The following is a 14,540-nucleotide window of genomic DNA, read 5'->3' as shown; positions in this document are numbered from 1 at the left end:
AAAAAATAAGTTTTTTTAGTTGGTTGCCAATCCCACCAAATTTTATTGATTGAAATTAAAAAACCATCATTTTTATGTTGCATAGTCATCACCATGGACAGATCCCCAACATGCGAAAGTATATTTAGATTTTCAAATTTTGGGCATCCATCTTTGATCATCTTAAAAAGAAAATGTGGTTGTCCGGCGACGTAAACTCAGCAACCTTGGGCTAGCCAGAACATATGGACGGATCCCCAACATGCGAAAGTATATTTAGATTTTCAAATTTTGGGCATCCATCTTTGATCATCTTAAAAAGAAAATGTGGTTGTCCGGTGACGTAACTCAACAACCTTGGGCTAACCAGAACATACACGTTCACTGTCCAACCTGAGTTCAAGTGTTGAATCGATCTTTCAACTTTACCATCATCCAACCATTTTAATGCCCTCGCTTGAGTCACAAGCTAAAGCTACATAGCTCGGCAAATATTAGATGTCTCAATCGCACCTTATATTCAATTATTATTCATTATTTTTAAATGATGTGGGATGAGTTTATGATTCTACTACTACCAACGTTTAAATTTTATACTATCTCTATTCTAATGAGATTATGAACGATGTGGGATGGATTTACGATTCTTTTACAACCAGTGTTTAAACTTTACACTATCTATTTTCTAATGAGATCATGTTTCCTTCTCTCTCGTAACCACCATCCACTGCCACCATCATCACATCCTTTCTTCTCAAAGCTTTTAAATGTTTATTGTGTTTGGAATATATTTTGAATTATTTTAAAGGTATGTAGTAATGCAAGTGTTAAAAAAAAAATCAGATCAGAGTGGTAAATTAAAAAATTTGTAATTATTTTTTTAAAATACTATTGAATTGTAATTTTTCGTAAAGAAAATTGAGTGGAACTGCGGTAAGTATTTGGAATTTTTTTTTTTTGGTTTCATTTTTACTAAAGTTTTTTCAATTTTTTTTTTTTAAAAACTGTGCATTTTAGCATCTACTCGATTGCATAGACCAAATAAGTTATAAAATTAAAATGGAAAATAATTGACTAAAGAAAAAGTGAAAATAAGTTTGTGATGTTTTTAGATCATTCTACACTAGATACACAAAAAATGTAAAATTTTAGAGGCAAATCAAGAAATAAAAAATAACATTCAAAAAAAAAAAAAAAAAAAAAGATAGAGTTTGTAGTTGGTTGCCAAAACCCACCAAATTCTATTGATTGAAATAGAAAAAACCATTATTTTTGTCACGACCCAACCCTAGGGGCTTAGAGTTGGAATCGTGACTTACTAACTTATTCTTATTCGTAGCAAATTAAGTTGCGCAAGCGTAAATAAAAATAATTAAACAGAAATTTTACTACATTTTACTTAAAAAAAAGAAATACATTTCTAGGGCTTTCATTATTTTATTATTCAGTGATCAGCCCCGAATAAAGACAAAAGGAAGCAAAAATATTTTAAAAAGAAAGATAAAATAGTAGTTTAACAACAGTCCATGAGCAGGTTCCATTTCGTGGGGTAATGGATTTCCCTTACATCTCGTCACCTAAAAGGTTAACAGCTATAAGCACACAACAGAGTGAGAAATATTATGGCAAGAGCGTAAAACAACTATGGATAATTAGTTAGGCTAAAACATTTGCATATTTTAATTTAAAATGACAATTTATTTAAAGTGGCAGAATACAGAAAATCATGGAAATAAATAATCATAACCACGGTATAAAACAGAACAGAACAGAACAGAAGTTACAGAAGTGACAGTCAGAACAGAGGTCAATGGATCCATGACAAACAGAGGACCACAAAATGGTCAAACAGAGGCAAGTGGCTATTTAAATCCCCCAAGGCATGGGACTCCCGTGGTGATACTTACAAAACATAATTGTTTATAAGGTTATAGTCAAATATATACTAAAATTTAAACAAACATATTCATGGATTTCCTTTTAAGTAAATAGAGTTTAGAAAGTAATCCACGTAACTGAAATGTTTATAAACATAACTTTTATTTATATAACTTAATAAATATAACTTGTATAAAATAAGTTATGGTAACTCAAAACAATCATAAAACATATAATGGTAAATCAAGATATAATATAACTCACCTTAATTATAACCCTTAGCCTTACTTTACTATCAGAACTTCCTTTCCTTACTCTCAACTTATATACTTCTCTCGGTTTCCCACCCTTTCCTTTTGTTTTTTTTTTCTTCCGTTTTTCTCTTAATCACAACACTATTAGTCCATTTATATACTGTTTTCTGAGCCCAGTGATGTATGACACGTAGCCTCTCCCTATGGAGGCATTATGATGCTAGAAGATTTGTGCCTTAATTGTGAATCAATTCACAGATTTGGATAAGTCTAATCTCTCCAATATATATTTATATATGCTTGGGCTTTTGTTTAGCTTGGGCCAATATTGGCTTAGGCTTTTATTATTTATTCTTTTTGAGCCGAGGTTGACAACCCTGCTGGGCAACTTGTGTCTTAATTTTTTTTTTCATTTCCTTTTCTTTTTATTCATTTCTTTATTTGTTTTGGTATTAAGTTATTATTTATTTACTATCTTTAACTCTAATTTGTATTATAAATTTTATATTTGTGTTAATTTAGCCTTAAATAATAATTCCTAATTAATCTTATATTTGATAATTCAACGCCAATTTAGATTTATATATGTATTTATTTAATAATTTATCATCACATGCAATCATAATTATATATAACTATAAATATTTATGTGGTATTTAATTAAACATTTAGGGTGTCACAATTTTTATGTTGAACTTCATCACCAAGGATAGATCCAAAGGGTGGGATAGTATATTTAGATTTTCAAATTTCAGGGATCCATCCTTGATCATAACAATATTAATTTATTTATTTTATACATGAAAAAAATCCATCCTTGGTCATCACAATATTAATTTTTTATTGTATACATGTAAAAAAAAAAAAATCCCTTGGGCTAGCCAGAACGAATATGTTCACTAGTTTACCTAGAGTTCAAGCGTCGAACCCACCTTTCAACTTTACCGTCATCCAACCACCTTGGTGCACTCGCTTAAGTCACCAACTAACGCTACTCAGATCGGCAATTATTAGATGTCTCAATCACACCTTATATTCAAACATTATGGGTTGTTTTTAAACAATGTGCAAGGGGGTTACGATTTTGCTACTACCAATGTTGAAATTTTACACTATCTCTTTTCTAATGAGATTATGAACGATGTGGGATTGAGTTATGATTCTACTACAACCAGTGTTTAAACTCTACACTATCTCTTTTCTAATGAGATTATGAACGATATGGGATTGAGTTATGATTCTACTACAACCAGTGTTTAAACTCTACACTATCTCTTTTCTAATGGGAAAATTTAGTGGAACTGGGGTTCATTTTTAATGAACTTTTTTCAAAAAATTTCAAAAAACTTTGCGTTTTAGAGCCTACTCGACTGCATGGACCAAATAAGTTATAAAAAAATGAAAAACAATTCATTAAAAATAAAAGTTAAAATAAGTTGGTGATGTTTTTAGATCATTCTACACTAGATACACAAAAAATGTAAAATCTTTGACACAAATTTAAAAAATATAATATTCAAAAGAAAAAAAAATGAGTTTTTTTGGTTAGTTGCCAAACCCACAAAATGTTATTGATTGCAATAGAAAAAATCATTAGGTTTATGTTTTGTAATCATCACCAAGGACTTATCCACAGGGTGCAAAAGTATATTTAGATTTTCAAATTTTTAAGATCCATCCATGATCATAACAATACTAATTCATTTATTTTATACATGAAAAATAAAAGTCCATCCTTGATAATCACAATATTATTTTTTTTATTTTCTATTACAAAAAAAAAAAAAAAAAAAAAAAAAAAAAAAGTGGTTGTTCAATGACTTAAACTAAAGCTATAGCCAGAGAACCTACAGGTTCACTGTCTAGCCTAAGTTCAACTAAGCTGGGCACAACTCACAGGTTCACTGGTCTAGCCTAAGTTCAACTAAGCTGGCCACAACCTACAGGGTTCAACTAAGCTAGCTTGAACCTAGAGGTTTACTCGGTCTAGCCTGAGTTCAAGCGTTGAAGCCATCTATCAACTTTACCATCATCCAACCACTTTGGTGCCCTCGCTTGAGTCATAAGCTAACGCTACTTAGCTCGGCAATTATTAGATGTCTCAATCACCCATTATATTCAAACATTATGCTTTGTTTTTAAACGATGTGGGATAAGTTTACGATTATAGTGCTACCAATATTTAAACTTTACACTATCTCTTTTCTAATTAGATTATGAACGATGTGGGATAGACTTATGATTCTACTACTACCAATATTTAAACTTGACATTATCTTTTTTCTAATGAGATTATGTTTCCTTCTCTTCCATAGTAGCCGCCATCGCCCGCCACCATCACTGAACTGTCTTTTGTCTTCCCCACCTACAAGGACCAACGACCATCCCCTCTCTCCCTTTCCTTTCTCTATCCCAACCAGCCACATAGAAAAATTAAAAAATGCTCTCATCTTAGTAAATCATTTTGGAAATCAACAAAAATAGGGGATGGATTTTGATTGAGAAGTTTATGTCGATTGTGATTAACCCGAAATTTGATATCTGGGCTATGTATAAATCCAAACGAAACTCTTTCTTGATTGAAATCAGCCACATCAAAACCCGTGGGTTTCCTAGGGTGCATAGGTGATGGCAGAAGAGGGGAAAAAACAAGATTTTTCCTAGTTTGTTTTGGGATTCCATGTTGGTGACTAGGGAGAAGGAGTAGAGCAGGGAGGTATCAGATAAGGGTGGGTTTATAAAACAAAATGTCATATCTTTTATTGTTTCCTAAGAAAATTTTTTATTACTATTGAAATGGATTTAAGCTCACAGGTGTAACAAGAACTTAATGAACTCAAAATTTTGAAAGAGACATGTTCTGAACTTGTCATACCACATGTTTGCCAAGTTCATCGGTGTAACAAGGACTTGAGCTCCTCAAAGAGTTACCACAAAAGGCATAAAGTTTGTGATGTTCAGTCAAAGACTACTAGAGTTGTTGTCAACATTGTAGCAGGTATGACAGTTCTCTCATTGCCTTAAAATATATTTTTTTGTGTACAATGCATTGCATTAGGGAACAAAAAATCTAAAAAAGTCACATTTTTTTAGTTTTTTTTCTAATTTCGATTTTCTCCATCAATAGTGATAGGGCAATTCCCATGTATTCTTCAGCTCATGATAATGCCCCCAAAATGGAGACTGTAAATAACACTTACCCCAAAAAAGAGTCATGCAAGAATAATTAAGGTTTCAGCATTTGGTGAGTTCTATCTAGTTGGTGATGTTTTTAAATCATTCTACACTAGACAAAAAAAAAAATGTAAAATTTTTGATGCAAATATAAAAATAAAATAAAAAAATATTCAAAAAAAATAAAAAAAAAAGTAAAAAAATAAGTTTTTTTAGTTAGTTGCCAATCCCACCAAATTTTATTGATTGAAATAGAAAAACCATTATTTTTATATTGCATAGTCATCACCATGGACGAATCCTCAACATGCGAAAGTATATTTAGATTTTCAAATTTTGGGCATCAATCTTTGATCATCTTAAAAAGAAAATGTGGTTGTCCAGTGACGTAACTCAACAACCTTGGGCTAGCCAGAACATACACGTTCACTTAGGGATGGCAATTTCACCCCGGCCCGACGGGGACCCAACCCCCCGACCCCGATCAGAATGGTTTTTCCCCGAAAAATACCCCCGTGGGGACGGGAATGGTATTTAAAATTAAATGCCCGAAGCATTTCGGGCCGGGGACGGGGATAACATTCACAGCCCCGGACTCGGCCCGTCCCCGTCCCCGTCCCCGTATCTCCCCGAAGTGGTATTACGAATATGCCCCTGTGTATATATATGTGTGTGTTTAGGTTTAATGACACCATCCCAACACAAACAAACACAACAACAATGGGGCTGCTCTCTCTCTCAATCTCTCACTCTCACTGCCGTTCTCTCTACTCCCTCAGACCACGTCTCTCATATCTCTCTTCCTCTCCCTCACTCAAATTTCTCTCCCTCAGACCACGTCTCTCATCATCTAGAACAGATCTAAACCGATCCTCCACCACCACCGCCTCCGTCATCATCATCTAGGTCAGATCTAAACAGATCTGAACAGATCCGCCGATCCTCCACCACCGCCTTCGTCGCCATGGCTTCCTCGTCGCAACACCACCTCTGTCCGGCCTCCGCTGCTGCTTCATCGCAACACAGCTTGATAAACAGATACAGATCCGCGGTTTTTTTTTTTTTTAAGTTGTTGTTGATGATGATGATATATATATATATATATATATATATGCGTGTGTGTGACATGAACAAGTTCAGATTTTTGAGATTTGAGATTTTTGTTGAGATATATATATATCTTCGTCGAATCGAATCGTCACCAGATTTTTGATATATATATATATATATATATATGCGTTGATGATGATATATATGTGTAATGAAGAATTTGGGATTTTTTTTTTTTTTTTAAGTTGATGATGATGATAGATTATACAACAGATTGAAATTTTTAATGCTGATGATGATGATGATAGATTATTGAAACTGAATAAAACAGATTGAATTTTTTTTTTTTTTGGTGTTAAAAAAAATAAAAATGAATAGGTCGGGGATGGGGAAACCCGATCCCCGATCGGGAGCGGGGGCGGGGGGGCTGATGGGGTCCCCGTCGGGGATCGGGGCCGGGGCCGGGGCCGGGGCCGGGGAATTTCTCACTATCGGGGATCGGGGACGGGGAGTGTGGTCCCCGGCCCCGCCCCGCCCCGCCCCGCCCCGCCCCGTTGCCATTCCTACGTTCACTGGTCCAACCTGAGTTCAAGTGTCGAATTAATCTTTTAACTTTACCATCATCCAACCATTTTAATGCCCTCGCTTGAGTCACAAGCTAAGCTACTTAGCTCAGCAATTATTAGATGTCTCAATCACACCTTATATTCAAATATTATTCGTTATTTTTAAATGATGTGGGATGAGTTTATGATTCTACTACTACCAACGTTTAAATTTTATACTATCTCCATTCTAATGAGATTATGAACGATGTGAGATGGATTTACGATTCTTCTACAACCAGTGTTTAAACTTTACACTGTTTATTTTCTAATGGGATCATGTTTCCTTCTCTCCCGTAACCACCATCCACCACCACCATCACCAAATCCTCTCTTGTCAAAGCTTTTAAATGTTTATTGTGCTTGGAATATATTTTGAATTATTTTAAAAGTATGTAGTAATGCAAGTGTAGAAAAAAAAAAATCAGATCAGAATGGTAAATTAAAAAATTTGTAATTATTTTTTTAAAATACTATTGAATTGTAATTTTTCGTAAAGAAAATTTAGTGGAACTGGGGTAAGTATTTGGATTTTTTTTTTTCATTTTTACTAAAGTTTTTTCAAATTTTTTTAAAAAAACTTTGCATTTTAGCATTTACTCGATTGCATAGACCAAATAAGTTATAAAATTAAAATGGAAAATAATTGACTAAAAAAAAAAGTGAAAATAAGTTGGTGATGTTTTTAGATCATTCTACACTAGATACACAAAAAATGTAAAATTTTAGAGGCAAATCACAAAAAAAAAAAAAGAAAAAAAAAAGATAGAGTTTTTAGTTGGTTGCCAAAACCCACCAAATTTTATTGATTGAAATAGAAAAAATCATTATTTTTATGTTGAACATCATCGCCAAGGATAGATCCAAAGGGTGGGATAGTATATTTAAATTTTCAAATTTCGAGGATCCATCTTTGATCATAACAATATTAATTTATTTATTTTATACATGAAAAAAATCCATCATTAGTCATCACAATATTAATTTTTAATTGTATACATGTAAAAAAAAAAAAAAAAACCCTTGGGCTAGCCAAAACGAACACATTCACTGGTCTACCCAGAGTTCAAGCGTCGAACCCACCTTTCAAATTTATGATCATCCAACCACCTTGGTGCACTCGCTTAAGTCACCAGCTGACGCTACTCAACTCGGCAATTATTAGATGTATCAATCACACCTTATATTCAAACATTATGGATTGTTTTTAAACAATGTGCGAGGAGTTTACGATTTTGCTACTACCAATGTTGAAATTTTACACTATCTCTTTTCTAATGAGATTATGAACGATGTGGGATTGAGTTATGATTCTACTACAACCAGTGTTTAAACTCTACACTATCTCTTTTCTAATGGGAAAATTTAGTGGAACTGGGGTTCATTTTTAATGAACTTTTTTCAAAAAATTTCAAAAAACTTTGCGTTTTAGAGTCTACTCGACTACATGGACCAAATAAGTTATAAAAAAATGAAAAACAATTCATTAAAAATAAAAGTGAAAATAAGTGGTGATATTTTTAGATCATTCTACACTAGATACACAAAAAATGTAAAATCTTTGACACAAATTTAAAAAATATAATATTCAAAAGAAAAAAAAAATAAGTTTTTTTGGTTAGTTGCCAAACCCACCAAATGTTATTGATTGAAAAAGAAAAAATCATCATTTTTATGTTTTGTAATCATCACCAAAGACTGATCCACAGGTTGCGAAAGTATATTTAGATTTTCAAATTTTCAAGATCCATCCATGATCATAACAATACTAATTTATTTATTTTATACATGAAAAATAAAAGTCCATCCTTGATAATCACAATATTATTATTTTTTTATTTTCTATTACAAAAAAAAAAAAAAGTGGTTGTCCAATGACTTAAATTAAAGCTATAGCCAGAGAACCTACAGGTTCACTGTCTAGCCTAAGTTCAACTAAGTTGGGCACAACTCACAGGTTCACTGGTCTAGCCTGAGTTCAACTAAGCTGGCCACAACCTACAAGATTCAACTAAGCTAGCTAGAACCTAGTGGTGGTTTAATCGTTTTAGCTGAGTTCAACTAAGCTGGCTAGAACCTACAGGTTCGCTGGTCTAGCCTGAGTTCAAGCGTTGAAGCCATCAATCAACTTTACCATCATCCAACCACTTTAGTGCCCTCGCTTGAATCATAAGCTAATGCTACTTAGCTCGGCAATTATTAGATGTCTCAATCACCCCTTATATTCAAACATTATGCGTTGTTTTTAAACGATGTGGGATAAGTTTACGATTATACTACTACCAATATTATAAACTTTACACTATCTCTTTTCTAATTAGATTATGAACGATGTGGGATAGATTTATGATTCTGCTACTACCAATATTTAAACTTGACACTATCTTTTTCAAATGAGATTATGTTTCCTTTTCTTCCGTAGTAACCGCCACGTCCGCCACCATCACCGAACCGTCTTTTGTCTTCCCCAGCTACAAGGACCAACCGCCATCCCCTCTCTCCCTTTCTTTTCTCTGTACCAGCCAGCCACATAGAAAAATTTAAAAATGCTCTCATCTTAGTAAATCATTTTGGAAATCAACAAAAATAGAGGATGGATTTTGATTGAGAAGTTTATATTGATTGTGATTAACCCGAAATGACATAGCTGGACTACGCATAAATCCAAACGAAACTCTTTCTTTATTGAATTCAACGACATCAAAACCCATAGGCTTCCTAGGGTGGATGGGTGATGGAAGAAGAGGGGAAAAAATAGAGTAGTAGAGGAGGGGAAAAAACATTCAGTGTGTTTGGTTTGAATTTTTTGAATTAAGTTTTTTGAAAATTGAATTTTTTGGTTTTCGTGTTTTTTTTTTTTTTGTTTTTAGTGAATATTTTTAAAATTTTAAACATTTTTTAAATTTTTTTAGATGCACCTTACTTAAATGTATCTAAAAAGTAAAAAATTTGTGAAAAAGTATTTTTTAAAATTAATAAATACATAAAAATATAAAAAATGTACTGAATTCTCGTATTTTTTTTTTGTATTTTTGGTATTTAGTGAATTTTTAAAAGGTTTTTTTTTTTTTTTAGTTTTTAGGTATATTTATGTTAGGTATGTCTAAAAATTAAAAAAAAAATACTCAAAATATTAAAAAAATTCAGTAAAAACAAAAAAATACGAAAAATAAGAAAGTAGAATTTTCTGAAAAATGTTTTTCAAAAGTGGTAACCAAGCATAGTGATTAATTTTTTTACTAACTTTTCAAAACACGCTACTCATTTGGTTGGTTGAGTTGGAAGGTTAAAATATTAAAGTAATATAAAAAATAAATTAAATTAAAAAATTAATAAAATTAAATATCACATTTAAATTATTATTATTATTTTCATAAAACTTCAAAAATTAAAAAAATCTAACCTAAATAATTTTTTTTAACCCAAACGAATAGTAAAAAAAATTAAAGAGCCAACTCATTTATCAAACAAAGTCATACTAAAGTTTTGTTTGATTTTAGATTTTTGATTAAGAAAGTATAAAAAGGTAAAATTAACTACATAAACTAATGACATAAAATATTACATTTAAATTATAATTATTATATTTTTTCTCTTATAAAAATTAAAAAATTAAAAAAATCAAGCCAAACGAAACTAAAAAAACCAAACTGGAAAAGTCCGAATATAAAAAAAATAAGCTAAAAACGTTAGTGCGAAACGAAGGCTAATATAATTATTATATTTTAACAATTCTTTTTTTCAGCAGTGTCATATTTACGAAAAAAAATTTCACAAATCTCTTGAATCACGTGATAAAATTGACTAAAAGATTTTAAGAGAACGTTTTAACTTGTGATTTCGTTATATTTTGAACTTGTTTTTCTTTTATTCATTTTTTTAATTAATTATTTTTTATTTTAACTTACTCTCCTGTGACAATACTGAAAATTGATTCATGTAAGCAAAACTTTAGTGAGGGAGGTTATCGGCATTTATTCTAAATGAAAATAAAGAAAATAGTCCAAAAAGTAAATATTATATTAAAGTTTAGGCATTAATATTAGTTTGATTGTCCTTGTTTTTGATAGCATTTGCTAATATTTATATAACATTCAATCTTGTATTTTTTTTTTTCCTCACCTTATAAACGTCAAGTCTTGAGGTTTATCTAATTATTAAATTAGTTCTTAGTTTAGAAATCACAAAAAGATAAATTAGTTATCTTGTTTAATACAATTGATCTTATGAGAAAGTCAACAGTGCATATGTAGGTAGAGGATGTAGAGAAATTTAAACTAAAAAAATAGTCTAAATATAAATTTAAATACGTAGATCCATTGTGATTTAGACTCCATGAATTAAATATAAATCAAATCGAAACAAGATTGGTGCAATAATGTATGGTACAGTGAATTGCTAGACAATAGTTTTATGAGCATTTGCAAGTCAAAGGTTCTCATTAAACTCTTTGTGATTTTTTCATGGTATTCTGATGGAATTTATATCATAGGTTTGTGTTGGGAGGACATAATTTACAAATTTTTATATTATACATTCAATTATGTAAGAAATGGTTGGAAAATGGTTTTGAAAAAAATTTATTTTTTCCTATCTTTGAACATTAATTAAGATGAGACCCAAGCGTTATTTTTAACGTTACTAATTGGGTTCATGTTTAATGTCGCGTAATGAATAATATCGTGTATTTGGTTGCTCAAAACTATTTTTGAATGAATAAGAATTCAACGTGCGTTTTCGGATTCGTAAAAATAGCATTAGGTGGTTTCTTACACATTTGTGAAATGTGTTTGTCCCACATTGGAAAAGCTTAAGGATTTGTATGGATTTGATTTATATACTCTAACTTGGGATACTTGGGCTGGCCCCCAAGGAATATCCAAATTTGTGAAAGGGCGAGGTTATGGGTAAAGTGTGTTAAACCCATTGGACCAAAAACAAAAATCATGTGCCACCGTCTATCTGGGTACTGGACTTGGGCGTGGATGATTGGGATGGACCCCAAGGGATACCCAAGTTTGGGGAAGGGTGAGATTATGGGTAAAGTGTGCCTAAACCCATTGGACCCAAAACAAAAATTGCGCGCATCGCCGTCTGTCTGTTCGGGCGAGCTGGGCTTAAGCGTGAGTGTGAGGTTGGGATTGTCCAGCCCAACCTATTCGGAAAAGCCACCTTTTATCCTATATAAAGTTTGCCATCTAGCAATTCATTTCATGAAATTTTTGTCTTTCTTCTTCCCTTTCCATCTTCTTATTTTCTATATTTATTTTTAGAAAGAAAAAGAGAGAGTCACAGCAAAGTTTTGGTTCGCCAGATTTGATTTTGTAGTGCTACAAATCAAGTGCTAGTCGTTACATCTTGGAAAGTAGACGCCGGTAAAATAAAATAAAATAAAATTATTTTAACATTTTATGATTTATATAGTTGTGAGAAAAAAATAAAATAATTATAATTTATATATAACATTTTATTTTATTAATTATTTTAACTTATTTTGTATTTATTAACTATTTTAACCAAAACTCAACTTCCCAAATACCCCAATTCTCTCTCTTTCTTTTTTCTCTCATTCATTTCATTAGGGAGGGATGGTTGAAGTTGAAAGTTGACAGGGAGAAAATTGTTAGTGTCGGATCATTTTGAATTCATGTAAAAATCTTCTTAACGCTAACCTTATCAGTTTAATTAGGGTGGCGTTAATGTCCCGTATAGAAAGTATAGAACCACGCACATTTATTATGCAGTAGCTTAAAATGACACTCTTATACTCCTATTACATCAATTATAATTTAACTATTCATTTTTCATACAATTTTCCTAAACTGTTCTTTTGTGTGACTTTTTGTTTGCCCAACTGTCCAGAATTTTTATCATTCACTTTTCTTTTCATCTCATTTTGACATGACAACATAACCATTTAAACTAAAAAAAATCAAAACTCATCCAATTATTTTGAAGTGTCCAACCTTGGTAAAAAATCATGGTATGAAAAATATATATGGTAATAATATACAAACAAAAGCTTTATATATATATCTGTATCAAAAAAAAAAAAGCTTTATATATATATATATATATATATTTTTTTTTTTTATACAAAATGAAATGATTTGTTGTTGTTGTTTTCTTTTTATTTAAAACACTCACCATTGTTCTCATATGTACGGACTTTTTATTTGTAAATCACTTGCTAAATATGCATTGACAAAGAAAATTTTAAAATTAAAAAAAAAAATCAATGTTAGGAGATTAACAATACTAGCAAGGAAATTTGTACACCAAAAAAGTATTCTAATAAGTGTTTTGAACATAAATTGTATAATATGTATATATTCGAACTTAACATGATGTGAGTCACACTCAAAATAAATTTGGTTCACATATTGCATACCCTTGCATTGAGAAAAATTCTCGAACAGTATCAAACAGCTCTTCACAAGATTGAAATTTCCAACCAATATTTCCAAGTATCTCATTTTGCCCATTTTCTTCCCTTCCCTGACTTTGTATGTTTATTCAATCTTGTTTAATTTGATCACTTAACCTTTCATTGACACACTCAATTGATTGTTCAATATTTATGATTCTTCCTTACAAGATCTACATTATAAAGAAATACACAACCAATTTGTCACATATTCATGTTATAAAATTGATTAAAAATAATTCTATAAATAAATAATTAAAAATCAACTATTTACGATATGTTTGGTTTATTATAATGAAATGAAAAAGATAATGATCATCAATATTCATTCTTATGTTCGGTTAACTAAAAAAAATAGAAAATACATTATTATATAAATGAAATCATCATTCACGGTTGAAAGGAAATAGTCACTTCATAAGGATGCTAAAGAATGATAATTCCATTTCAATCCACCTTCCTTTTATTTAACCAAACACTACCTTAGAGTTAAAAGGTAAGCTCAAATTAATGTTTTTTTTTTTAAATAAAAAAAATTCATTTTACTGTTAATCATCTCATGAACCCAACAAATAAAAAAAATCGTAAATCATGTAAGCCTAAAAATTATATAGTTCATTAGTATATCTTCATAGAAAATTCTAAAACTCACATAAAATAAATAATAATAATAAACTAAATCAATTCTAAATATTTAAATACAAATAGATAGTAGAGTATATATACCTGAGAGGTGAGAAAGAGACCAATTTTTTTGAGTCAGAAAATGATTGTCAAGTCAAATTGGGATGAAAGGAAAAGTGAATGACTAATAGAAATTTTGGATAGTTAGGCAAACAAAAAGTCACACAAATGGACAGTTTAGGAAAATTGTGTGAAGAATGAATAGCCAAATTATAACTGATGTCATATGAGGATAAGAGTATCATTTCAAACTACTGCACAATAAACGTGCGTGACTCCATACTTTCCATGCGTAGCATTAGCGCCACCCATTTAATTATTTGTATTACCTTAAGGTTGTTTTGACAACCTTTCAAAATAGTCACACAAAAAATTCAAAAATTCAAAAAATTAATAACTAAAATAACTAGGTACCAACTCAATCTATTTATCAATTAACTAGGGCCTGTACGATATAATTAACATGCATGACTCATTTGTTAGGTATAA

The sequence above is a fragment of the Camellia sinensis genome, chromosome 13 (assembly GCF_055761805.1).
Source record: "Camellia sinensis isolate YWXY chromosome 13, ASM5576180v1, whole genome shotgun sequence".
Lineage (NCBI taxonomy): Eukaryota > Viridiplantae > Streptophyta > Magnoliopsida > Ericales > Theaceae > Camellia > Camellia sinensis.
The sequence above is the reverse complement of the archived record's forward strand: the minus strand, read 5'-3'. Positions refer to the sequence as shown.